This window comes from Silene latifolia, chromosome 7 (assembly GCF_048544455.1).
Source record: "Silene latifolia isolate original U9 population chromosome 7, ASM4854445v1, whole genome shotgun sequence".
Classification (NCBI taxonomy): Eukaryota; Viridiplantae; Streptophyta; class Magnoliopsida; order Caryophyllales; family Caryophyllaceae; genus Silene; species Silene latifolia.
In genome coordinates, this window is record NC_133532.1 from 87898100 (window position 1) to 87923778 (window position 25679).

The window sequence follows — 25679 nt, forward strand, 5'->3', positions numbered from 1 at the left end:
TGAGCTCTTGTGACTATGAGAGTGTTGTGTTTGATGAGGAAGACATGAGGTTGAGCAAACCAAATGCTCTTAGCCTTTGTGAGTATGAGGGAGTGTCCTTTGATATGAACATTGAGGCGTTGGAAAAAGAGCTAGGCAAGGCCCCCATTCATGATTTACGTGAAGATAGCAACAATGATGATGAACCTAGAGGAGGGATTCACAATATCACCTTGCTTGAGGAGCCTATCCTTGAGACATTTGAGATACCCTATCATGAAGAAGAACGCCCTTCCTTTATCCTTCATGAAGACCACTTGACACCTATCATAGAGCCAATGATCATTGAAGAAGATATGTTAGATCTTCTCCAAAAAGCCAAAGTATCTTACAAGAGTTATTTAGTGAAAAAGCTCAAGGAGAAAATTTCTCGTGAGGCTACTTGTGAAGATTTAGCACCCATAATCTCAACTCCCATGGTGTCCGATCATCAAAGTCATGAAAATTCTCCTTCCACCTTGGAAGGATTGAAGAATCAAAATGCTATCATCATCACCAAAATTGAAGGAAAAGTTGGTAAGTGGAAGTCCACGGATGAAAATGAACCACACTTCACGCCCAATCTTAACAAGAATCATGAATATGTTTACTTGAAGTATCGGGAAAGCTCTAACGCTAAGGAGAAGACAAGAAAAAGAGCATTTTATAAGCCTCCTTGGCCAAATTTCATCTTCAAATGGAGCAACCCATACTTGTGCTTATTTGGAGCCTGCTCACAAACTTTTGATCTTCTACTAAGAGCTTTGAGCTCTATGGATAAGAATTCCTTCAAATTGAACTAGTTTGGTGGAGTCCTACCTCAAACCACCGTTTGTAAGATATTTCTTGAACCCTTCATTTTTGTATAATATTGTACATATTTTCTACATTTGAATCTTTGCATGAGAGGGAAGAGAGAGAGAGTCATCTTACATGATTCATGAGCAAATTTCAGAAAAGATAAGGAAAAAGAGAAAATCGGTGAAAAGGGGTTTATCATTTCACGAAAGAAGAAAGAAGGAGAGAAAGAAGCAGAGACGCTCGGATCCAAGCAATTCCGCCCGTCTAGGGCCCGCGGAAGAGAAAAAGCTGAAATCGAGAAAGAATCCGAAGCGGATTCGGAGAATCCGCCCGTCCCACTAAATCCGTCCGTCTTCTCCTCGGGACGCCCGTCCCAAATGGCGACCAACAAGAAGATTTTAATCGCACCCGAGAATCCGTGCGGATTAGAAGGAATCCGTCCGTCTGATGAAGACGCCCGTCTTCTCGCAAAATCCGGCCGTCTTGTTCTCGCTTCTCACCCAACAGATTTTTTTTTCTAGAATCCGTCGGATTCTTCGAAGACGCCCGTCTTGCCCATCAAGAATCCGTCCGTCCCGACTACGATCCGCTCGGATTGCACTGTTCACGCGAGAAAAATCGGGTCAAGTCCAACCCTATTCGTTGGGATTCCCTTCTTTTTCTATATAAACACCCCCCTTCTCCCTCATTTCCTCATCCTACCAAACCCTAACACTCTCTTCAATCCTTCAAAATCCCCTTCATATCCCCAAAAACACTCCCATCACCAACATGAGTTCCAAGGGAAAGGCCAAGAAATTGTTTGATTCGATCGGAAAGAAGCGCAAGGGCTCATCCTCTTCAACATCACGAAATGTGATAATAAGGGGAGGTATTGAACAACTCAGCAACTTCCAAGAAGTGATCTTCATATCCGACGACCAACGCGAAAATTTCGTCGAGCTTCTAGGTAAGAAATACGAACCTACTCAATTTGTTGACACTAGGGTGTTGGAAATCCTTAAGATAAGGTACCCTACCGAGGCATTCTTCAATGGCCTTGGCATTGGGGACCTTTTCCATGCTCATGAAGAGACTTACCTTAGTCTCACCCTTGAATTCTTGAGTAGCCTTCGCATTGTGGCGGATGCCCGCAACAATTTAGGCATGGAGTTTAGGTTATGCAACCGAGACCATGTTCTTTCTCTTGAGGAATTTGCCTATGTTTTCGGTCTTCAAATACCCACCGCCTATACCAACAAGCCCGATGATTTTAATGTGGATTTTCTTTGGAAAGCTATCTCCGGAAAGAACTTTACCAATATAAAGCGTTGCTATACATTTGCTATTCAACACCCGGTGATTCGATTCACCGAACGCTTTGTAGCCGGATGCATCAATGGGAGGTACGAGCAAGATCGGTGTACCCTCATCGACTTAACTTTTCTTGAGTCTCATTTGAATGTTCGAGCGGGGAGGCGTTATAACTTCAATACGCCACTTGAGATACTCAATAGACTCAATGACTTTGCTCAAGGGACATCTCAACTTAAAACCTTCGTGATGGGAGGTCTAATCACAATGTTGGCTAAACACCTTTGCCCCGGGTTTAATGCCCAAGGAACCTATATTCCTCTTGAAGGGAGGACTTTGATTGATGAGCACACCATTTTCTATAGTCACCGATGGTGTAGCCACACCGACGATGGGAGTGTGGAATGGTACACCAAGGGTTGCACTTCGATGATCCTTGAAGGATGGAAGATACCGGCATCGAACCACGATTGAGTCCATACTCTCCTCCACCAAGCTACCTCCTTGATATCCAAATTCTTGATAATCCCCCTCAAAGGGAAGAGCCACGCCGTCAACCACCTCGTGGAGGGCCGGGGATACAAATGCGCCCACCTTCCTATGTCCCTATCCCACCTTACCCTATTCCGCATACCCCTTTCCAACCGGCAATCCCCAACACCCCGGGTATTAATGATTTGATGGCACTCATGAATAGAGTGGATCTTGGGATGCATAAAGGGAGGGAGGACGACTACCTAGCCCTCTACCCCCAATACTATACCATGGCTCAACAAGGGTATGTTGACCCTAATGGTCCTTTGCCCTCTTGGGCGCAACCGGAGCTCTTGTTCCCAAATCATGGGAACCAAGCTTGGGGACGCGGTGATGGAGGGCATTCTAGCCAAGGTGGAGGGTACTCGGGTCAAGGAGGAGCTTTTGACCAAGGAGGATATTGGGGCCAAGCGCCCGGACATGATCAAGCCGGAAGCTCTCATGGTTATGGCTATGACCACGATGAGGATGAAGAGTGAAAGAGGCCTAGTTCACCACTTCCACTTGTATGATACCCATCTCCCTCTCTCTCTATTATATTGCATTTAGTATAGCTTTAGCTTGCATTTGTATTTTATATCATATTGCATTTGCATTAGTTAGTTTATATAGTATAGTTGCATTGTATATATCTCACATGATTCATGTAGATAGTTGCATATAGATTAAAATTCATGCATAGTCACTAATGACCAATCCTATTCTTTTCTACACTAGAGATAGTGTTTAAATCGGTTTGGGGAGGTTTGATCATAGGTGACTTAAGCATTAGCATGCATCATATAATGTAGTTTAGATTGCATTCACTTGTTATATATGTCATATAGAATTGCATTTAGTTAGAGCATGCATTCATTCATATCATATCATTGCATTTGTACTTTATTTCCAAAAAAAAAAAAAAAAAAAATCAAAAATTCAAAAACATGTATTTCCTTTTTATTCCTACTCCTACATGTACATTGAGGACAATGTCCAAAATAAAGTGGGGGATGAGAATTTATATTCCAAAAATGCATAAAAATTGAAAAATTTCGAAAAATCACAAAAATATGTCTTTTAATTTCATTAAAAACAAAAACCATAAAAATTTGAAAAATTTAAAAATCCAAAAACTTGTTCATTTCCTTTGTAGTGTAGTCTTGTATATATTGTTTTGTATATATTGTGTTTGTTCTATCCTTGTTCACATTGATCGACTACGCCACATCCGAGACATGGGGATATTGAAGACCGCATGGTATGATCTTTCCAATCTCCTTTTTCCTCTTTATGTTAATGACTATGTGGCTTTATTTTGATTGATGCGGTATAACAATGTGAACTTAGGACTTGCATTTAGTTTATTTGGCATATTAGTTGGTAGAATCATATGCATTAGGATGTTTATATGTTAGTTGCATCATGGCATGTAGTTTGCATGGTTAGAAAAATTTTGCGAAACCGTCTACTTGGGAAGCTTGACTAGTGTATATAGGCCCTAGTAGATGCTTTTTCTTCTTAAGACTTTGCTTGTTAGAATACTTGTAAAACACCCTAGGATGTGTCATGCTAGTATCCTTTGACCCATGGTTTAAGGCCGAGTCAAGAGTACCTTGTGGTGTGATAACTCCTTGGCTACCGTTTATTCCAAGGTGACCCTTGAAACCATGCATACTTCTATCATCCATGTTCTACCATATTTTGACATCAAAAAGGGAATGGGCACAAACAAAAAGAAATCAATTTGAGTTCAATGAAATGAAAAGAGAAAGAAAGTTTGCAAAAATGCATCAAATGAAAAGAGGAGCAAAACTAGAACTCCTAAGCTTCAAATACAAGGCACCCTCGTTACTAATTGGGGTGACTTTGAAAATGTTCAAAAAGAAATGCAAAAAAGTTGTCAAGTATTGAATTGCCAAAAATCAAAAGAAATGGCAAAGAAAGTGTTCTCAAATGTTATATGCCACAAGAAATTGGGGGGAAAAACAAAAACAAAAGCAAACTCCCAAAGTGAAACTCAAATATCTATTGATCCCTTTATCCATCGTATCCATGTGCATGGTAGAGAGGGGACGACCCTTCTTCTTGTCTAGGCAAGAGGGGGAATTCCGCGATCCTCCAGTGTTTCTAACACCATAGGGAGTCTACTCTTGACAAAAGCATTTAACGATTGAGGACAAAGGTACCCTAGCTTGACACATTTTGGAGGTGATTTATTGGTATCCTTCTAGGCTTAGTAGTTTGAACAAATTGCATCTATAAAGGAGTGTGTACCCTTGAATTGCTTCCCTTGTAGATAATTACCGCCACTTAGATGAGGAAAGTGGCTATTCTTTTGTAGATGCATCCATTACTTGGTTTTGTGTGCTTTAATGATTGGATGTGTCGCCATTTTGGCAAGACCCACCTTGCCTTGCAAGAAGGCATCCTACCTCATGGTTGTCTTGTTGTGAGTTGAAGAGGCGGAGTGAGACCCGCTAATTGTCTCATATCGGTTATATTATTAGGTTAGTTTAAATAAAGGTCTAGTTTTAGTCACCTCTTTACTCGGGACGAGTAAAGGTTCGGTTTGGGGATATTTGATGTGACCATTATATGCGCACATTTAGTCCCCTAATTGAGCCTATTTTGCATACTTTTATATCATTCTATAGCCACTTTATCCGTCAAAACCTTCCTATTTGCTTTTCTATCGCATTTCATATGTTTTGTAGAAAAGGAGATAATAAGGCGGAAATTCCCATCTTTCGTGCACATTTGGAGACTACTTGACGATAATAGATGGACTAGTATGAAGAGGAAGCAAGGCCTAAAGACCAATCTCGAAAGAATAAAATGGAATTGAGCAAAAAGGGAAGAAATGAAGAAGAACCACTGCTGAAGAACAATCCGCACGGATTGTCTGAAATCCGTCCGGCCCATCACCACAATCCGAGCGTCCTGCTCTCTAATCCGCTCGGATTCCCCACTAGAATCCGTCCGGATTCCCTCAATCCGCTCGGATTCCCTTACGAGATCCGCCGTCCCGACTTCCAGCCGCACGGATCACAAAGACAAAGACAGCTTTCGTTCTTCTTCAAGCTACGAAATGGAGAAGCCCTTCTCTCAGATAATCCCGGAGGCTCCTTGCTCAACTTAAAAAGTGTAATTACTAGTTTAGCCCCTAGTTAACCCTAATGCATCCTCCCTAATTTCCACTATAAATACCCCATTTGTAAATAATCAAAGGGGGGATCCTTTTTATCAAGTTTTATTAGATTAGAAAACTCTCTTAGATTAGATTAGGAGTAGATTAGAATAGATTACTCTTTAATCTTTCCACAAATTACACATTAATCTCTCTTTAATTATTGTTCAAGTTTATTATTCAAGTTTATTATTGGGTAATTGAAGATTATTGGGTTATTATTGGGAGATTGACAACCTTCCATCAATCATCAAGTTTCTTCTTTTATTCTTGCTTTATTATTTGGATCATCTCAAGTTGGTATAATTCTTTTACCCTTTTACTCTTTATTGTTTATTTCTTCATTCTATTATCATGTTTATACTTGTTGTGATGATTGACACCATTAATGACATGTTTCCCATGATAATGAGTGAGTAGTTTCTTTAGCTAGGATTAATGGGTAATTAGGGGAAACCAACATGGGATTGATTCATGCTTAATCTAATGTGTTCACATGATCAAATTGCTTGCTTGTTGTGATGTCAACTTTATGCACATGTTATGTTTGATGAAATGCTAAGCCTATGAATCCTTGCATTTTTACCATCTCTTATCTTTTCAACTTGACTTGTAAGATATAAACCAACTCGAGTCTTGTTAGACCATGCATAGAAGTTGATTAGGAGGAAAGTAAGTCGACTTGTAGGTGTTGTACAATCTAATCGATTCGGCTCCGGGACCAAACTCTTCCTAAGAACCGTAAGACATAACCCAACTCGGTTCCCCCACAACACTAATTGCTTGCAACCTTGTAAACATGTTTGTATGATCAATACCATGAATCCCCTATGACCCCATGATATCCTAGCACTTTTAGCCATTTGTTTACATCTTACCTTTTATTGCTTGATTTACCTTATTGTTTGCATTAGCCTAGAACACAACTACAACCCAAACAAATCGTGACACTAGCATAAATTGAGATAGATAGACTTAGAACCCAAAGCACACCGTCCCATGGATCGACCTCGACTTACCGCTAACTAGTTGTTTGTTGAGTATTATAAATGTGTTTGATTGGTTGAGTGACGACATCGACTCGGATCAGCTGGCTAAAGCAGAAAAAAGGCAAGGCCTGGTTCGAAGTATGTTGGGGCATTGGCAAGTGCGTTATCAAGCAAGTTCACTAAGATATGGCAAGCAAGGGCTAAGGCAAGTGAGCTAATCCCTTTCTTCTATTAGTCTTGTTCCTTCGTAACCTCTCTTTGGATTATTTTCATGAATGAATAGGATTTTACCAACCTAAATAGGAATTTATAAGACAATTTCAACCGGATCAAGCAAGGGTTTCAAGAAAAGGTAATTCAAATTCCAAGAAACTAGGCATTTAGAACAGAGGCGAGAGAGTCGTTTCGACCCAAATCCATAATAAGGGAAGAGAGTAGGACAGGTTAAACCTTTAACCCGATCCATAAGATGAAAGCGATCCAGTCTTCAAAACAAGAGAATTTGGACCCAAACCCGCCTTTTCTGATGAAATATCAGTCGTCGAATCAAACGCTTACTCGGCTGAGGCTGGCTTAGATGAATCCTTTCATTAATATAATTCTTATATTAGAGTACAGTTCGATCATATCGAATCAAGATTTGCGAGCCCAAACCGCGTTTAAGGGTAGGAATGCTCTGGGTACTTCGGACAAGAGCCCTGCATTAGTTTGAAAATTCAAGGATTCAAATCATATCACGTCACATGCTTCACCTCTCTTTCAGAAAAATCCAAATCCAAGTGCATGTGCTTCAGTCAGAGAAGGTGTTATTTAAGCCTGATCATAGTCCAAGTCTGCTTTTGACTTCGCCAAATATTATATATATTCTATATTCAATTCAAATCAAATGGGTGGAATCGTAGCTTGGCTTGACCGATCAGATAGACGGAACAGATTGGTTTACCTCAGACAAGACCTAAAGAAAGCTAGCTACTCAGGTATTATATCATAGCGCAGTACTTCTGGAAGAATCGGCAATTTATCTTTTCGGGGAAGAATTCCGTTTTAATTTAAAAAGTTTCCTTTCCTCACTTGTGATGTGAAGACTCATAGTCTTGGATTTGTAGGGCGTTGAAATAGCGCTCCACACTCCATTGGAAGTTTTCTAGCTCCTTGGCATCTCTCTTGCCATTGAACTTCGGCGGCTCGGGTACTTTAATCTTAGGTGCCTCACGCACCGTCGCACCTCCTGCGACAGCAGCTCGGCATACAACGAGTTCAGCCTTGAAATCATCCATCTTATCATTTAATGCTTGGACCTGCTTGGCTACTTCCTCACGAACCAAGCGTAACAAGTCCTCACGCAACGAGCCTGGGAGCTCGTTTACTGCCCCTTGGACCTCCCCCTTGAGGTCCTCCTCACCTTCCTCCAACACCTTAACTTGTTCTTAGGAGGGTACCTATGTTGACCTCCAAGGTGGACAAGGAGTATTTGTAATCCCCAATGGCTAGCTCTAAGCGAGCTAACCATGTAGCGGTGGATTCCTTTTTCCCTTCTTGAGTGTTGGTCGTCTTCCCACCAGCCGGCACGTTCACAACAACACTTGCGTCACCCGACATCTTTATCTAAAAGGTCCTAGCAGGCGAACTTGGCTCTGATACCACGTGTCACGAGATGATAACTTTGCCCCTTAAATCAAACTCGTGTGCTACTCGACTTGCGATCCCGTTGCAAGCCAAGTCAAGCAAGACCCTCAAGATGTGCTACGCTATGCCTTAGACACTTAACAAGTGAAGTAGGAACTTAGAATAAGAAGGCTAACAACACTTGGTGTTGGGAAAAGATTTCTTTTATTAAGAAAGCTTGAATATTACAAGTATGCTTACAAAGTGAGTTTGTGTGAATGTTTTTGGATGGATGGCAAATGAAGCCATGCCCTCCTATTTATAGAACTCCTAGGGAGCCATCTAGAACCTTGAATTGTCCTAGAACTCTCGGGGCTATTCTAGAAAAGTCTATAATATACATGAGTTTCCTATATTTACATGATGAGTTAACTTGCTCAAAAAAAGGGGGTAGGGATGACTATATTTCTAGGAGAAACTCCAGGCAAATATGAAGCGCATGGATATTCCTGGTATATTATATGTTATGTTATATGCAGCCCAATTAAAATCTTCCTGAGACCATATCCCTACTGCTGGTATTAATTATATCAGTATATCAATAAATCACTACTCTGCTTGCCAAATCTCTAACACGCGACACCACCACTCTCTCTTAAAGCCAATCAAGTGGTTTCATCAAGCTTATTTTTTTAAAAAAGAAGAGGGTAATTTGAAATTTAAACCTTAGAAACCCTGAGTGCGCATTAGATAGAAAAAGTTTCACTCGCTCCTCACACAAAGCTAAGAGATTGGGCTCGATCCTTAAGAGAATCATTCTAGAGAAGAATTCTATTACACGGGACAAAAGCAAAAAGACTTTTTGCCGATCGATCCTCATTAAAGAGAGGAAAGTCTTAACTTAGAGCACCAATTGAACAATCTACTGCAGCTGAAGCAGAGGTTCCTGAACTCACTCACTTCGGAGGAAAAGGGAACCCTATTGTGACATGTGCTTCGTCTCGAGCCGGTGCAATATAAAAATTCGATCCGAGAGCTCGTAATCTATTTTACAATTAGATCGGGGATGAAATGTCAAGTGTTTCGTTTTGAGACTCCTATCGGGCAAAGCCAGCTTCTTCCGGACCCTTTATGATATATGAAAGATCTTAAGCCCAATCTCAAGGCTAGGGATTGGTTGCGCTTGTATAAACTTCTCCTGGGACTCATCCAGTTACAGAACTAAACCGCTGTAAAACAGGGAAAAGAGATTCTGAAACCTACTAGCCTGCAACGCATTCTTATATATGTAATTCTGTCTGTCCCGTACGGAAATGAGGTTTAAAGTGTGGCGTCTCGAGTCATTGTCTAAGAATAAAAACAAGTGGAATCATAAGTCGCATTTAGTCTTTCCCCATCTCGTTCTTCACTCGCCAAAACGACTGTTTTCCCTTTTACAAACGACGAAGCTGCAGCTGCGCTTGAGACTACTCCTCATTTCATTCAATGCAAAGGCCTCTCCTCTTTTCTAAGGTAAGACTCATGTCCGAGGATGCGAGCGAGAGACTTTGGATTCTTATGCGCGGTACTATCTAAGGGAAAGCCCCAGCCTAAACCTAAACCTAAAAAAATGCAAATGGCGCTGCCCTCCTCTCCTTATGCCGTTTTATTATCATGCACTTCACCTGCTTCCTCTGGAAATACGTCTACTTCTGCTTTAAAAAGCTCCTCCACTCGCTCCATTCACTCGCTACACCTGCACTTGCTTTCCATATCCTCGTGCACCAGTGTACTCAATAAATTTCGCTGATATGACCACTTATCAAGCCTTTGGTCCATGCATCCTTGCCTCATTCGCAAAGTACATATGGAATGTATTAAATACGAATTCTTCTTCCACAGCAAGCGTATGTTGGGTCGATTTGGTTCCTTTGGCTTGGCAGCGGTCGTTGATCTAGCCGTCGATGATGGTGGGCAGGCAGGAAGAGCTTGTCCCCCAACATCACGCCAGTTTCTTTCGTCGCTTGCCCGAACAGTCATGCCATCCTTAGCTTCATGCTGAGATTTAAGGAATGGTATTTCACCTCCTTTCAGAAGATTAATTTCTTCATTTAATGAATGATAGGACTGGCCTTTGATTCCAGAATGATCAGAATAAAGATAAGTATCGCAAGGCCCTAGATCGCATAAAAAGTGAGCTAAAGTGATCTATCTAAGCAAGCCCTCCCCTTGACGAGTGAACTAGGCAAGTGAGCCCTTTTCCCTCCCCTGGGCCCCTGGTAATCCTAAACGTGTACGTGTCAAAAGGCAGGATACGAGAGGAAAGAAGATAGATAGTGAGCTGAGGCAGAGGATTAGTCTTAGTATGAAAAAGAGACTAAGGGGTCGTTTGGTTGCCACTTAGAAAACATAGGCATTGGAAAATCCCATGATTTTGAAAAACATGGGTTGTTTGGTTGCCATAAATTTTAGAAAATGTAGGAATTAGAACTTCCCAATAACTTCCAATGCCTACATGATGTGGAAAGTTGCTTACCTACTCCCCCCTTGGTCATTGGAAGTTCCTGTGGAATTAAATTCCTACATGAGCAACCAAACACTTTTCCGAAATTTACCTGAAATGGATAAGAGAACTTAACTCCCATGAATTGTATTTTCCTAGTAAAATTAAGTTCTTTGATCAACCAAACAACCCCTAATTAAGATGCAATTGAAATTTCATCAAGGAAAGCGTGTTATCTCAAAAACCCTGCATGTGCATTGCATTTGAAACCAGAGTCGTCCATGCTCAATCTGGAGACAAGGACTGTACTTCACCTCTTTCCTAGAATTGCGGCTAAGGATGGCTTTCCTCTCCCAATTTCTAGCCAGCCAGTTAACCTGGGATTCAAACCTTGTTGGTTCTATCTATATGATCAGGCTGTACTTGAGCCTTGAGATCAGAATGCAGCATATTAGTCTGACTTTCATGAATAAGCATGCCAGGACACTGCACTGTCCTTTAATTTAACCACTGAATCTTTGTTTTTCAGTAAGGGAATGCGCCTGTGTGACATATGACAGAACGTGTATTCCAATCTCCGGGTGGAATAAATCTCGGTATGGCGCGTAGATAGTTAGCAGAAAGGCTTTGGACTCTACCTTTTATTAAGACAAGAGTTGTCGAAAGTCAGAAGTTATAGGACAATGAATTAATTCAGATGATGTACATCCGTGACAGAATGCACTTAACTTAGGTATGATGACTGACTTGATATGACTGAATGCGTATGCCTATGCCTATGCACAAAGACGCTCTTAAAGTAGAGGCTAGGTTATGCTGCCCATCCATATCATCTTGATGGGACTAAGCATATGGAATTAAGAATGCGACTGACTAAGGGCGGGTTTGGGCTTATCATATGAGTAAAGGACATAACTTAAGGGGATAGTGCATCTAAGTATGCCTGTGGTTCAAAGTATGGGCATTGCCAAGCAAGTTCACTTCTCTCCTGCAATAGGCATATGCGAGCGAAGAGCAAACTAGCAAAGGCGGCGACTCCCCTTGCTCGAGACGACAACAGCAGGATTAGACGAGTGGAAGGAAATGGCACGATTTGAGATTCCCGGTGATCAGTCTGATAAGCTAACAAGTAAACTAGGCAAGTGAAGGATTCACCTATCAAGAGGGCAAGAATGAACGTGTCGAAAAAAAAGGAAAACTTCCTTCCAAAAGCGCATCTCACAGGACATGGATGTAAAGCCTGATGTCATATTATAGGGTATTAAATCCCTATAGATATCCCTTATCTTAGAATGGTAAAAAGAGCCCCTTTTTTTGAGAAAGTTAACTCACCGAATTACGATTCCGAGATCTTTAAATAAAAAAAAAATTGTAAAATCGTATTATTCTGCCTCAATATCGCAAGTTTAAGTGGCCGATCTTCTACCCGATCAAGAAGCATTTGAAGCATTTGTTGGCTAAAATACGAGTTTTTTAAAACTTCTTCAATACGTAAAGGCGTTTACCCGCGTTTGCTCTTCTTAAAGCGTTTACCCATCTTAAAGAAAGGCTACAAATGCCCCGAAAGATCCGGTTTGTGGCCCACGTTTTAGAAGCTAAAAAGGGTATATTACGATGGCTCTGTTGCTTTATCTTTATTTCGATCGCTTCATAAGGGTGCGCAGGTTTGGAAACCGGACCTTTCCATTCAAATGACAACTGCCTCTTACTGCTGCGAGGGCTTTGCACGAAACCAAACCGCCCTCCGCCCGATTAATTACTAGTTGCTTCGCTGGTAGGCACACTTAGGTTAGGAGAAAAACCCTCCGTTCTTACCAACCTCCGGGTTGGTAATCAACATGTTGCTAGCTTCAACTCGGTCTAAAATCATTGATTTCCTCTGCTGTCTATTTCTTATTCATTCAGGGCACTCGACCGGTGCTCCTTTCTTAAACCAGAACAACTCTGAACGTTAGGGAAGATAAGGGAAGACCACCTGAGCGAACCTGACCGAAGGGACTTTACTTATCTGAACCGAACGATAGCGGCTTAAAGCTAAGCATATTACGAGCAGCGTCGCTGCTTGATCAGCGGGGAGGAGCTTCTCAAAGTATAGGGCAAAGGATGAAGCGCTTTGACTTTATCTCCCGGAATTCACCACAGGTTGGGTTTGAGAGCCGTGTGATAGGTTACTATCCTGCACATTTCAGAGAGCACTTTTAGTCTGCGTTGGTGAATGGGAGCCCCACTATCAAACAAGAAAGAAAGTGTTCTTCTTTTTGAGTAGGGTAGAAATTTACTCTATTTATTATTATGGTAAATTAGTATATCAAGATATCAATCTGGGATCTTATTTCGGTTCGATACGTCCACCTTACTCACCTTTGGCTTTCGGGTGGGTAGGTGTATTAGTATACATTTTCAAAAAAGAACATTCATTAATTTTTTTCTTCCTCATCGACTCTTTCTATCAGATTTAAAACAGAAACGACGCAAAACATCCAGACCTTTCATATTTTTAAAGGGCCGGTGGTGGGAATTTGGGAAAGTAGGGCCAATCGAGTATCTTTATTCAAGCGCTAGATCAAAAAGAAAAGAAGAACGAAACGAAGTGAGAGGCCGGAGGGCCGGGAAAAGAGTCGAGCCTGATCGACTCGACGACCAGAAAAAGCAAAACGAAATCAGGGTTTGGCCAAAAAAGAAGCAACGCTATGGATACCATGACCGATCACTATCGATCTCGATAAAGAAGAATCTTTCTAAATCACTTCGGGCATCTTTTGGAGGGGCCTTCAAGCATTCGAAATACACCGAGGTTGTAAATAACATTGAATTTCTGATAGAAAATGACGAATCCTTCAAAAAAACTAAGTTATTCAAGTTCTTTTTCCCAAAGAAGTTCCGCTACAACGACCCGAAAAGTCATCTACTTAAAAGGGCCCTCCCTGCAGTGCGCTCTTCCTTGAATTATTCGGTCATGCAATACTTGTTGAATATAAAGAACAAAATGAATTTCGATCTCGTCCTAGTTCTCAATAATTTCGTGGCACCGGGCGTGGTTGAACCATCTACGATGAAGAGATCTAGTGCGCAGGGAAGAAGCTTAGATAATAGAATACGTGCTCGCATCGCTTTTTTTCTGGAAAGCTCGACCAGCGATAAAAAGTCTCCATGGTAGAGTGAAGACAAGAACCACCAGAGCCATAGACGAGCTCTCTGCTCCGCAGTGCAAGGAGGTGGGGCCTCCTCCCTCCCATCGATCATTGGTCGGACTCTCTTGAGAGGTTTACGTTTCGGTACTTGTCGTTAGGAGCACCTAGACCAAAACAATATTTATAACTCCACAAACAACTCTACAATTAGTAAATAGGCAAGTAAAGGTCGGAACCCAAGGGACGGGTATTGAAGTGAGATTTTCAATTGCAACTAGCGGTGTCTAGGGGTGTCACAATTTGGGGTTTGAATAGAATAACACTAAACTAAATAGCAATAAAAGTAAACAAGCAAGATGATTAAAAAGGGATGTAAACAATTGATAAAAGGCACTAGGCCAGGGTGTCATGGGGTCATAGGGGATTCATGGGAATTGATCATACAAACATATTCTCAAATCATAAGCAAGCAATTATTGTTGTGATGGATAGAGTTGGTTTATATCTTACAATCCTAGGAAAGTTTGGTCCCGGAGCCGAATCGATTAGATTGTACAACACCTACAAGTCGACTTAATCTTCCCTACTCAACTATATGCATGGTCTAATGAGATCACAACAAGCAAGCAAATAAACTATGAAAACATATTAATTTAAGCAAGAATCATCCCCCATGTTGGTTTCCCTTAATTACCCATTAACCATAGCTAAGGAAACTACCACTCATTATCATGTTGAACATGCAAGCAAGGTTGTCAATCATACCAACAAAGTAAAACATGATGAATAAATGAAGATGATTAACAATAATTAAAAAGGGATTAAGAAAATTATACCTACTAATGATTCCAATAATAAAGCAAAGAATAATAGAAGTACTTGATGGTTGATTGGAAGGTTGTCAATCTCCCAATAATAACCCAAATAATCTTCAATTACCCAAAATGAAAGATGAACAAAAGAGAGATTAAGGAAATGAGATTTGTATTAAGACTTGATTACAAGTTGATTACAAGATTAAATAGAGATTAGAATGATATAAACTACACTAAAGATTGATAAGAAGAACATGATAATCTAATTAGACTAATGGGGTATTTACAGTGGGGATTAGGTACACAAATTAGGGTTTACTAAGGGATTAAATGACGATTAAGTCCTTGAGGAATCCCTCCTCTCATAAAAATATGCGAGTCTCCTTTTTGCTAGTCTTTCCCGAGGTATGCGCATCCTTCATTGAACAAGTAGAAGACGGATTAGCTGTCACACAATCCGAGCGTCCAGGGCACGGGACGGGCGGATTGTGGTGGTTTTGGACGAGCGTCCTTCTGTGGGAGACGCTCGGATTGCTTGTCTTGGACGTGCGGATTGTGGGCAATCCGCTCGGATTGTTGATCAGCTTCTTCCCTTCTTCTTTTCTTCCTTTTTCTTAATACAATCCTTGAGGATTTCGTCGGGGATGCAAGGATCTTTTCTCATCATTGCCCATCTACTACAATATGTACAAAGGCCTTCTAGTCTTGTCTTCTCTTTGATGCTTGGTCATTGAATTCAATCAATTTAGCTCCATTTTGCCATGAAAATGCAAGGTTTGCACTCCTTTCCTACCAAGGGATTAAAACCTCAAAGAATATGCAAAACAAAGAACTAAAGACAATAAATGACCCAAATATGCACTAAAAAGCATGGGAACAAGGCTAATTCGGGGACTAAATATGCTCAAATAATGGTCACATCAAATATCCCCAAACCGAACTTTTGCTCGTCCCGAGTAAAGAGGTTACAAAGACTAGGACCGTTATTTAGACTAGCCTAATAGCATAACCGATATGAGACAATTAGCAGGTCTCACTCCGCCCCTTCAACTCACAACAAGACAACCATGAGGTAGGATGCCTTCTTGCAAGGCAAGGTGGGTCTTCCCAAAATGGCGACACATCCAAGCATTAAAGCACACAAAAAACAAGTAATGGATGCATCTACAAAAGAATAGCCACTTTCCTCATCTAAGTGGCGGAAATTATCTACAAGGGAAGCAATTCAAGGGTACACAATCCTTCATAGATGCAATTTCTTCAAACTAAAAAGCCTAGAAGGATACCAATAAATCACCTCCAAATTGTGTCAAGCTAGGGTACCTTTGTCCTCAAACGTTAAATGCTTTTGTCAAGAATAGACTCTCTATGGTGTTAGAAACACTGGAGGATCGCGGAATTCCCCCTCTTGCCTAGACAAGAAGAAGGGCCGTCCCCTCTCTACCATGCACAAAAATGGATACGATGGATAAAGGGATCGATAGTATTTGAGTTTCATTTGGGAGTTTGCTTTTGTTGTTGTTTTTCCCCCCCAATTTCTTGTGGCATATAACATTTGAGAACACTTTCTTTTTGCCATTTCTTTTGATTTTTGGCATTTCAATACTTGACAACTTTTTCACTTTTTGCATTTTCTTTTGAACATTTTCAAAGTCACCCCATATGTAGTGAGGGTGCGTTATATTTGAGGCTTTAGGAGTCTATTTTTGCTCCTCTTTTTATTTGATGCATTTTGCAAACTTTCTTTCACTTTTCATTTCATTTCTTGAACTCAAATCAATTTCTTTTTGTGCCCATTCCCTTTGATGACAAAATTGTTAGAAATCATTAATCTCATTAAATTACATATTCATATATGTGAGAAATTATTTAGTCATAAAATAATTACAAATCTTATGCATGCAAACTAAAATAGACAAGAGAAGAAATCGTCTTTCTTACTATGAAATTTCGGATTTTTGGGCACCAACAAGATCTCCTTCTTGTTAGTTCTTGAGCTTTCCAACAATGGATGAACAAGATTCAAGTTTAGAATCTCTCCCAAAAGCATATACCCAAGGAAACCTCTTAATAACTAATATTATTTTGTACTAGAAATAATATAAGTCTTACTATAAAATTTACACAAAAATTATAATATTTGCTCTTGAAAAATCGGTTCAAGAGGGAGTATTTGTGAAGTTTATTTCTCTAGAATTTTCATAAGATGTAGAGAGAATAATAGTAATTTCTTACACTAGAAATTCTATATCAAAAAGAATGAATGAATAGAGAGGAAAAACCCTTGCCTTTTTCTCATGCCAAAACCGGTTGGAGGGGGAAGAGTGCCCTATGCATGGGCTTGTTTTTCTACCCAAGAAGATAGGCATGCAAGGCTAGTCCCTAGAGGTAATAATCATGTTCCTATTTAACATAAAAACACAATATTAATCCTCATACTCCCTCCATTATTTCGGTATATATAAGATAAAATGGGTTCCATTTTATCTTTGTCAATTTGTCAATTTTGTCACAATGTCTCATGTAACATGTTACATGTTTATGTCTCACATTTATGCATTTTTAACCCATTAAAAATCAACATACTAATAAAATATGTCACATATAAAATCGACTAGTAATTCGTAATTACTTGTACCAAAATGGTTTATTGAATTATAAATCACAACGTCTTGTATTTATAATAAATTATTCATTCAATTTCAATTGTTTCGTAAACAATAATTTTATCTAAGTAATAAAATAATTCAATTACTTAGACCGTATCTAATATAATCGAATTACAATAAGACACGTTATTTTTACTCACAATATCACCCGTCAATTTTAAGCAATTTAATTAACTCGTATCGGCAAACGATTAATTAAATAATCAATTAAGAGTATTTCCCTATAGGTATGACCTAAGGGGATCAACTGATCACCACCGTCGCACGACAGTAATGTCAAACTCTAGTCAGCCAATCATTACCGATATGTGTGGACCAGTTGACTGTAAAATATTACATCACACATGTATTCTTAAAATGAGATTTAAACATGTGATCATCATGATCAACAGTTTGATCGCATTATTGTCGGAGGACACATACTCCAACAATCTCCCACTTGTCCTCGACAAGTGTGCGTCACCAATTCTCTTGTCCTATTACTATCTCCCACTCAATGCAAGGTGTCTTTCAGGTCGTACTTGCAAGTGATCATATCGAGAGTGGTTTCCTCGATCTGGAGAATAAGTGATTGACCGGAATCATCTACCATAGATACCTTCCGAGCGTGGCCACGCATTTCCAGTTGATTACTCCTCGAGTGGCCCTGAGATATTATTTTAACCCTGACAAGGGGTGGACAATTCCTATCACACTTATTCCCTTCGACTAGCCACAGCCATCATAACCCAAAATATGCCCGTTTGACCCCATTTACGAAGGTCGTAGTAACATAAATCAAAGTTAATCTGAAACTTTGCCACCTTGGGCGAATTGTCTTTAGTCAAAAGAATCGACTCATTAGAATACTATAGTAGCTCTCGCCACGACCAGGCTATATAAATTTGCTAGAACTCGATAAGCGCTCATTGGCCCGACAAAGTGTTCCTAACAGTCTGCCTATGTGATCGACTAGTCATTCTTATATGACTCTATGGCACTTGAACTTGCCATCAATCGCATCACACTCTAGTCACTTCGAGACGTCACCTCATACATGTGACTATGGGCGAATACCATGTTAATCCGGGTTCACTTTAACGGGGTTCAATATTGTCTCTACAACCCGTTTGGATGTAACAAAGTATAAAGGAGTTTTCAGATTTTAAAAACTCGAACGACAAATGTGATTATCACATATGAATAGTCAATACCTGATTACTACTTCATAATTTTATAATCCATTATCATCTTATATGTAGTTGTTCATCTCAATGCAATTGAAATGACATCTGACATGACTCATCATGTTAAGCCCATGAGAAGGCTTTGGTTAGCAGGTTTTATCAACTTCTTGTACCTTATTCAACCTTACTACATACTCGTTTTCCTTTGTAATGTATACATTTGCATTACAAAACTTTCTGAATACGTGTCTAGATCCAATCTAGACATAAGCTCTCTAGCCTTAGAATAGCTCCCACTGTTTTCACAGTGTGCGGGACTCTTCCTTCTTGCACATCTCATGATTGCAAGTGTACTCAATTTCCGTTGTAAATATCTGTCATTGTTCTTTATTGCCTAGAACGATTCTAGAAAATCTATTTCTTAAATAACATAGCCACAATGGTATCTTAACCATCCTAATGTGTTTTGATTATGGTTTTGTCGGAAACCATGTGCAATCTCAATTGTCAATTGTCATTTGTGTAACACCCTTTCACAAAATTTGCATCAAAAACACTTTGCATTACATCCTTAATGCTTCTGCAAGCACTTAAGGGTAATTTTTATGGCTTACAAGGTAACCGTTACTTAAATTCGATTTGAAACAATTCATCATACTCAAAGTATATGAAGTGTTATACATCATTTCCTATTTCATTGATTCGGCAGCGGAAGCAAATGGAATCAATCAAATATGTTCAACTTGATTGAACTAGTCATGAATCTTATTAACATAAGACTTCTTATTTGACGCTAATATTATGTGGATTTATCTCCATAAATCTGGATATTAAAGATGTATTATATATATATATCTCCAAGTCTTAACTCATTCCCAATGATCAATATGTCATCCACATATTAGACTAATTAAAATTACCGTAACTCCCACTAAATTCTATGTATAAACACAACTTCTCGACCTATCGAGAAAAGTTTATAACATGATCAAAACATTGATTCCAACTCATTGATGTCCTACTTAAGACAATCTCTTAAGTTGCACATTATCATAGGATTGTAAGAATCTATAAAACTCATGACATGTATTGAATATATTCCTTCTAATTGAAGAAGTGGGTTTTAGATTCATTCGTTATATGTATATCATCATAATAAAATACAATCCCTAAGAAGATCCGAATAGTGCAAAACACTTTGCAACTAATCAAGCTTTGATATCTCTCTTTGATATCCAACAATTCCACTCGGAATTTATTTCGGATTTTCATGGCTCTAAGCCTTGTATTGAGTTGTGACTTAAACACTCTCATGTAAGTCATATATTCATTACTTTCCAGAAGTAACTTGAATCAAACAATTTCATTGTAAGTTGTAAGCTCTTTACTTTAAGCTCTTTACTTTCTTAAAAGTAACACTAATTCATCATCTTCAACAAGTGATGGCTTTAACCTCCTAAGTTTTGAAGAAACAACGTCTTACACAAAATTTATCATGTAGCCAAGAAAGACCAGTTTCTTGCGACATAATCTTTCTTTGTGTCTCTTTGTGGCTCTTGAATAATTTCTCCCACTCTGTCTTCTAGAAATAAACTTGTGTTCTAAAAAGACAGCTTCACGAGCCACAAACCCATTGTACTCGTGATTATAGTAAGGAAAAATGAGCATTTGTTTCTTTTGAAAACTTACAAACATGGTACCCTACCATTTCATATCTCATATGATTCGTTTTAGATTTAGTGGAAAAATAATTGACAAAATGATAAAATCCCCAAAATAAGATCAAGTAACTTAAAGTAACTTGATTAAAGTCCAAACTATATCGAATAGCGTTTGATTTCTTATCCAACCACACATTATCCCATAATATGTGTTAACAGAGATTAACTTGTGATACTATATCACATTTCATTTGGCTTATATCAAAGTATTCACTTTGATAATCCCATCATGACTAAATCGTGATTCCTTGAACTCTTTGAACTTCTTCAAAGATTTCTCTATTTAACTTGTTAAGTGAACACGTTAGTGTCAACTCAAATCGTTGGTAAAAGAAAATGATCTACCTATTTTGGATCAATGATTTACATTCTCGATCTCCTTTTCAACCAAAGGCACGAGACATCTTGCTTTGAATACAAGATACGCATATACCATAAGATTAACAATCTAATGGTTTCAAGAGTACTTGATAACTCTTTGCGTTCATCATTCCAGAATTTAAGGTGTAATCTTGGGTTACCAATTTGAGTCATGCATCATCTTCATGATATATGATTCTAGTTTGGTTTAGAATATAATCACCTTGATAATGGGCTTAGCCATACATCAAATCATGGTGTATAGGGTCACAAAAGTGAAACCTCTTTTGTATCTAAACAAGTTTATATTCTTATTTATAGTTTATGTACTTAATAGTCACAATTAAGTACAACTCCAAACCCAAAAGCTAGATTGAGTACACAATGACTCTATCTCTCAACATCATTGTTGCTAGTCGTCATATTCTAATCATCCTATGTATCAAATACAATGATGAAAACCACCACCGGTTTCTAATATTGACGAAGTAGTACTAGCAAAATTTATGTCAATCAAATAAACATTTAAAGAAGAAGGTCCCATTAGATGTCCCACAACTAACTTGTTGATTCTTCAATAATTTGGGGTAGTTTCCCATCTAGCGTCCAACAATTTAAGACAATGGAAACTTTATCAGTCGGGATTGATAGGTTTAGTATTGTTATTCTCAATAACGTTACTTTTAACATTACCTTGTATCAATTCCATTCTAATTTTACTTCTTGAACCTCGTCCTTTTCTTAACGGTTTAAGAGAATGCTCCCACTCATTTCAATGAGTCTTTGCTAAGAGAAGCAAAATTGAATTTCATGAAGACTACTCTTCAATTCATCCGTTTAGTCTTAAAACTTTCATTGAAGTGGTTGCGATATTTTGGTCAATTTTGATTTCATACAAATCTAGTTACCAAAATGATTTAACGTTTCAAAGTACTTAATTCAATTAAGCATATGAGAAACAATTCATTGTAAGTAGATATGTTAGTCAAGAATCAAAAACCCTTTTGATCATGAATAACTTTTATCTATACTCTTCACAAGAGATCCTTGCAATGGATAATTTGAGGTTTTTTAGAAGAAAATTCATATTTGTCTTTAGTTACGATGTTTTAATGGAGATTTGAATTAAAATCGAAATGATATCGTATAAATTGAGGTAAAGAAATAGAACAATATGATAACGGAATAGTGGAAAACTTAACATTTATCGTTTTATTAATACTTGTAAATAACAAGTAAAGCATTTACATAGTGACCTCTACCCAACTATGATAAATGATTCCAAGATCCAAATTCATATTAACTTGGGGCACGGTGTGCCGAAATACCGTTTATTAATATAACTCGGTGGATTAACTCTTTAATCGATTCTACTTTTAGAACTCTTGGTCGATAAAATTAGATTAACATTTATCTCTAGCCCGAAACACATCCGGAAATCGTCGTGAATACTTTCGTTGAGTTCAATCCAAATTTCGAATAAATGTGTCCATGATCCAAATTTATATTAACTTAGGGCACGGTGTGCCGAAATACCCTTTTTTAACATAAATTCGGTGGATAGACATTTATCACCCACTTCCCCTACGTAACAAGGTTTGTACCCCGGTGTGGCCGAGTGCACTCCCTCACGAAATAGGTTTTCATGGTTTCTACTTTTTTGTAAGGCTAAGTCTCAATTGTTTATTTTAGCGAGAGGTCATGTCAATTTATTATCTATCACGTTTTAAGTGAACTAAACCGGTGAACTACGATAATTGTAATGACACGGTCGATAAACTCGATTAAAATGATAATGCATGTTTTAGTTATGGCGATTTAGCGATGGGTGCAACATATAAATAAAATGCAAAGCATAAATAAAATCCTAGTATGGCCTTCCTAAAATAGTAAATCTAATAAACTATTACAAATTCGGAAACCAACTCCTTTGGTCCCTTGAACTTCGGTCTTGGCACGCATTTCAAGTCAACAATTTCTTTAATGGATCGCCTTCTCGAGTGGCACCGTCTTCAAGGTACTCCGGAATAAATAAATTACATAATTTCCTATTATACATTTGTAATTAAAAATAAAAATAAATCTATTAAATTACAAAACGGTGATACGAGATCACAATAAATTACAACCGAATCGATATTCCCATACATTTTGGGTAATATCAATTAAATACTAAGGCCATACTAAGTAAAATTACATAATTCAAAAATTACATAAAATTAAAATATGACAATCATAAATAAAATTCAGCATTATAATATGTATGAACATGCCCAATTTTATGCTAAATCGCCTTTAAGGAGCCAATATCGTATATTAATCGGTTTTTACGGATTTGCGTGATTTAACCTTTTAAAATCACAATAATTACATAAATTCATATTTATGTACAAGTTAATTACCCTAACCATCTTAGGACTCAAACTTAGTCTCCAATAACATTTTGACAATAATTAAACTTGTTTTCTTAATATTGTTCATAAATGGACCTAAAATACAAATTTATGCTATAAAATTCAAATTAAATTATAAAAATTTCAAATAAATTCGAAATTTGAAAATTAAACTCATGAACATTCTGGAAAAATACCATGACACTCATAATGTTCAAAACTTAGGTTAAAAATTTCGAAAATTTATCGTGAAAAACAATGTTGCGGTTTATCGATTTTAACAATTATGACCATAAATATGAGAAAAAATTATATTCATCAACTTTTAACTTTTATATCTGAAATATATGATAAAATGCAACATGTGACGTTTTTTCTAAGTCATGAAGTATGTTTTAGCATTTTTACTATTTAAAGTCACTATTTATGTGATTTTTCATCAAAAATTCATAAATCATGCATGAAGACTTCATTATAGCCAAATATTTTACACACATCTTGTAAAATTGCATGTGACAACATACTAAATTTCCATGACCAGATGCGAAATATAACTCATATTAACCTATTTTCCCATTTAAATACGATTTTAAATTGAAAAATCCATATTTCGAGTATAACAACTCATTTTATTATGAAACTTTACAGGCCATCAGTAGATAATATATGTGAAAATATATCCAAAAACCACTATTATATAAAATGAACAATAAAAATCCATAAATAAACCAAAATATCCTAAATACATTTTAGGACCAGAAACTTTAACATGCAAATAAATTTCATAATATTTCATAATAAACACAAATTTATAAGTTTTGTTTGTTAATCTTATAACTCGGAAAAGCAATAACCGATTTGCATGCAAACAACCTAAGGCTCATGATACCGCTTGTTAGAAATCATTAATCTCATTAAATTACATATTCATATATGTGAGAAATTATTTAGTCATAAAATAATTACAAATCTTATGCATGCAAACTAAAATAGACAAGAGAAGAAATCGGCTTTCTTACTATGAAATTTCGGATTTTTGGGCACCAACAAGATCTCTTTCTTATTAGTTCTTCAGCTTTCCAACAATGGATGAACAAGATTCAAGTTTAGAATCTCTCCCAAAAGCATATACCCAAGGAAACCTCTTAATAACTAATATTATTTTGTACTATAAATAATATAAGTCTTACTATAAAATTGACACAAAAATTATAATATTTGCTCTTGAAAAATCGGTTCAAGAGGGAGTATTTGTGAAGTTTATTTCTCTAGAATTTTCATAAGATGTAGAGAGAATAATAGTAATTTCTTACACTAGAAATTCTATATCAAAAAGAATGAATAGAGAGGAAAAACCCTTGCCTTTTTCTCATGCCAAAACCGGTTGGAGGGGGAAGAGTGCCCTATGCATGGGCTTGTTTTTCTACCCAAGAAGATAGGCATGCAAGGCTAGTCCCTAGAGGTAATAATCATGTTCCTATTTAACATAAAAACACAATATTAATCCTCATACTCCCTCCATTATTTCGGTATATATAAGATAAAATGGGTTCCATTTTATCTTTGTCAATTTGTCAATTTTGTCACAATGTCACATGTAACATGTTACATGTTTATGTCTCACATTTATGCATTTTTAACCCATTAAAAATCAACATACTAATAAAATATGTCATATACAAAATCGACTAGTAATTCGTAATTACTTGTACTAAGATGGTTTATTGAATTATAAATCACAACGTCTTGTATTTATAATAAATTATTCATTTAATTTCAATTGTTTCGTAAACAATAATTTTATCTAAGTAATAAAATAATTCAATTACTTAGACCGTATCTAATATAATCGGATTACAATAAGACACGTTAATTTTACTCACAATATCACCCGTCAATTTTAAGCAATTTAATTAACTCGTATCGGCATACGATTAATTAAATAATCAATTAAGAGTATTTCCCTATAGGTATGACCTAAGGGGATCAACTGATCACCACCGTCGCACGACAGTAATGTCAAACTCTAGTCAGCCAATCATTACCGATATGTGTGGACCAGTTGACTGTAAAATATTACATCCCACATGTATTCTTAAAATGAGATTTAAACATGTGATCATCATGATCAACAGTTGTGATCGCATTATTGTCGGAGGACACATATTCCAACAAAATGTGGTAGAACATGGATGAATGATGGTTGCATGGTTTCATGGGTCACCTTGGAATAAACGGTAGCCAAGGAGTTATCACACCACAAGGTACTATTGACTAGGCCTTAATCCATGGGTCAAAGGATACTAGCGTGACACATCCAAGGGTATTTTACAAGTATTCTAACAAGCAAAGTCTTAAGAAGAAAAAGCATCTACTAGGGCCTATGTACACTTATCAACCTTCCCAATTAGACGGTTTCACAAAATTTTTCTAACATACAAACTACATGCCATGATGCAACTAACATTTATACATCCTAATGCATATGCTTCTACCAACTAATATGCCAAATAATCTAAATGCAAGTCCTAGA

At 37.7% G+C, this 25679-nt stretch overlaps 1 pseudogene; it reads left to right on the plus strand.

The window, feature by feature from the left end:
* The window catches only part of LOC141590334 (small ribosomal subunit protein uS3m-like), a 45681-nt pseudogene extending 31633 nt beyond the window's left edge, over window positions 1–14048 (plus strand).
* The last annotated feature ends 11631 nt before the right edge of the window (window positions 14049–25679 follow it).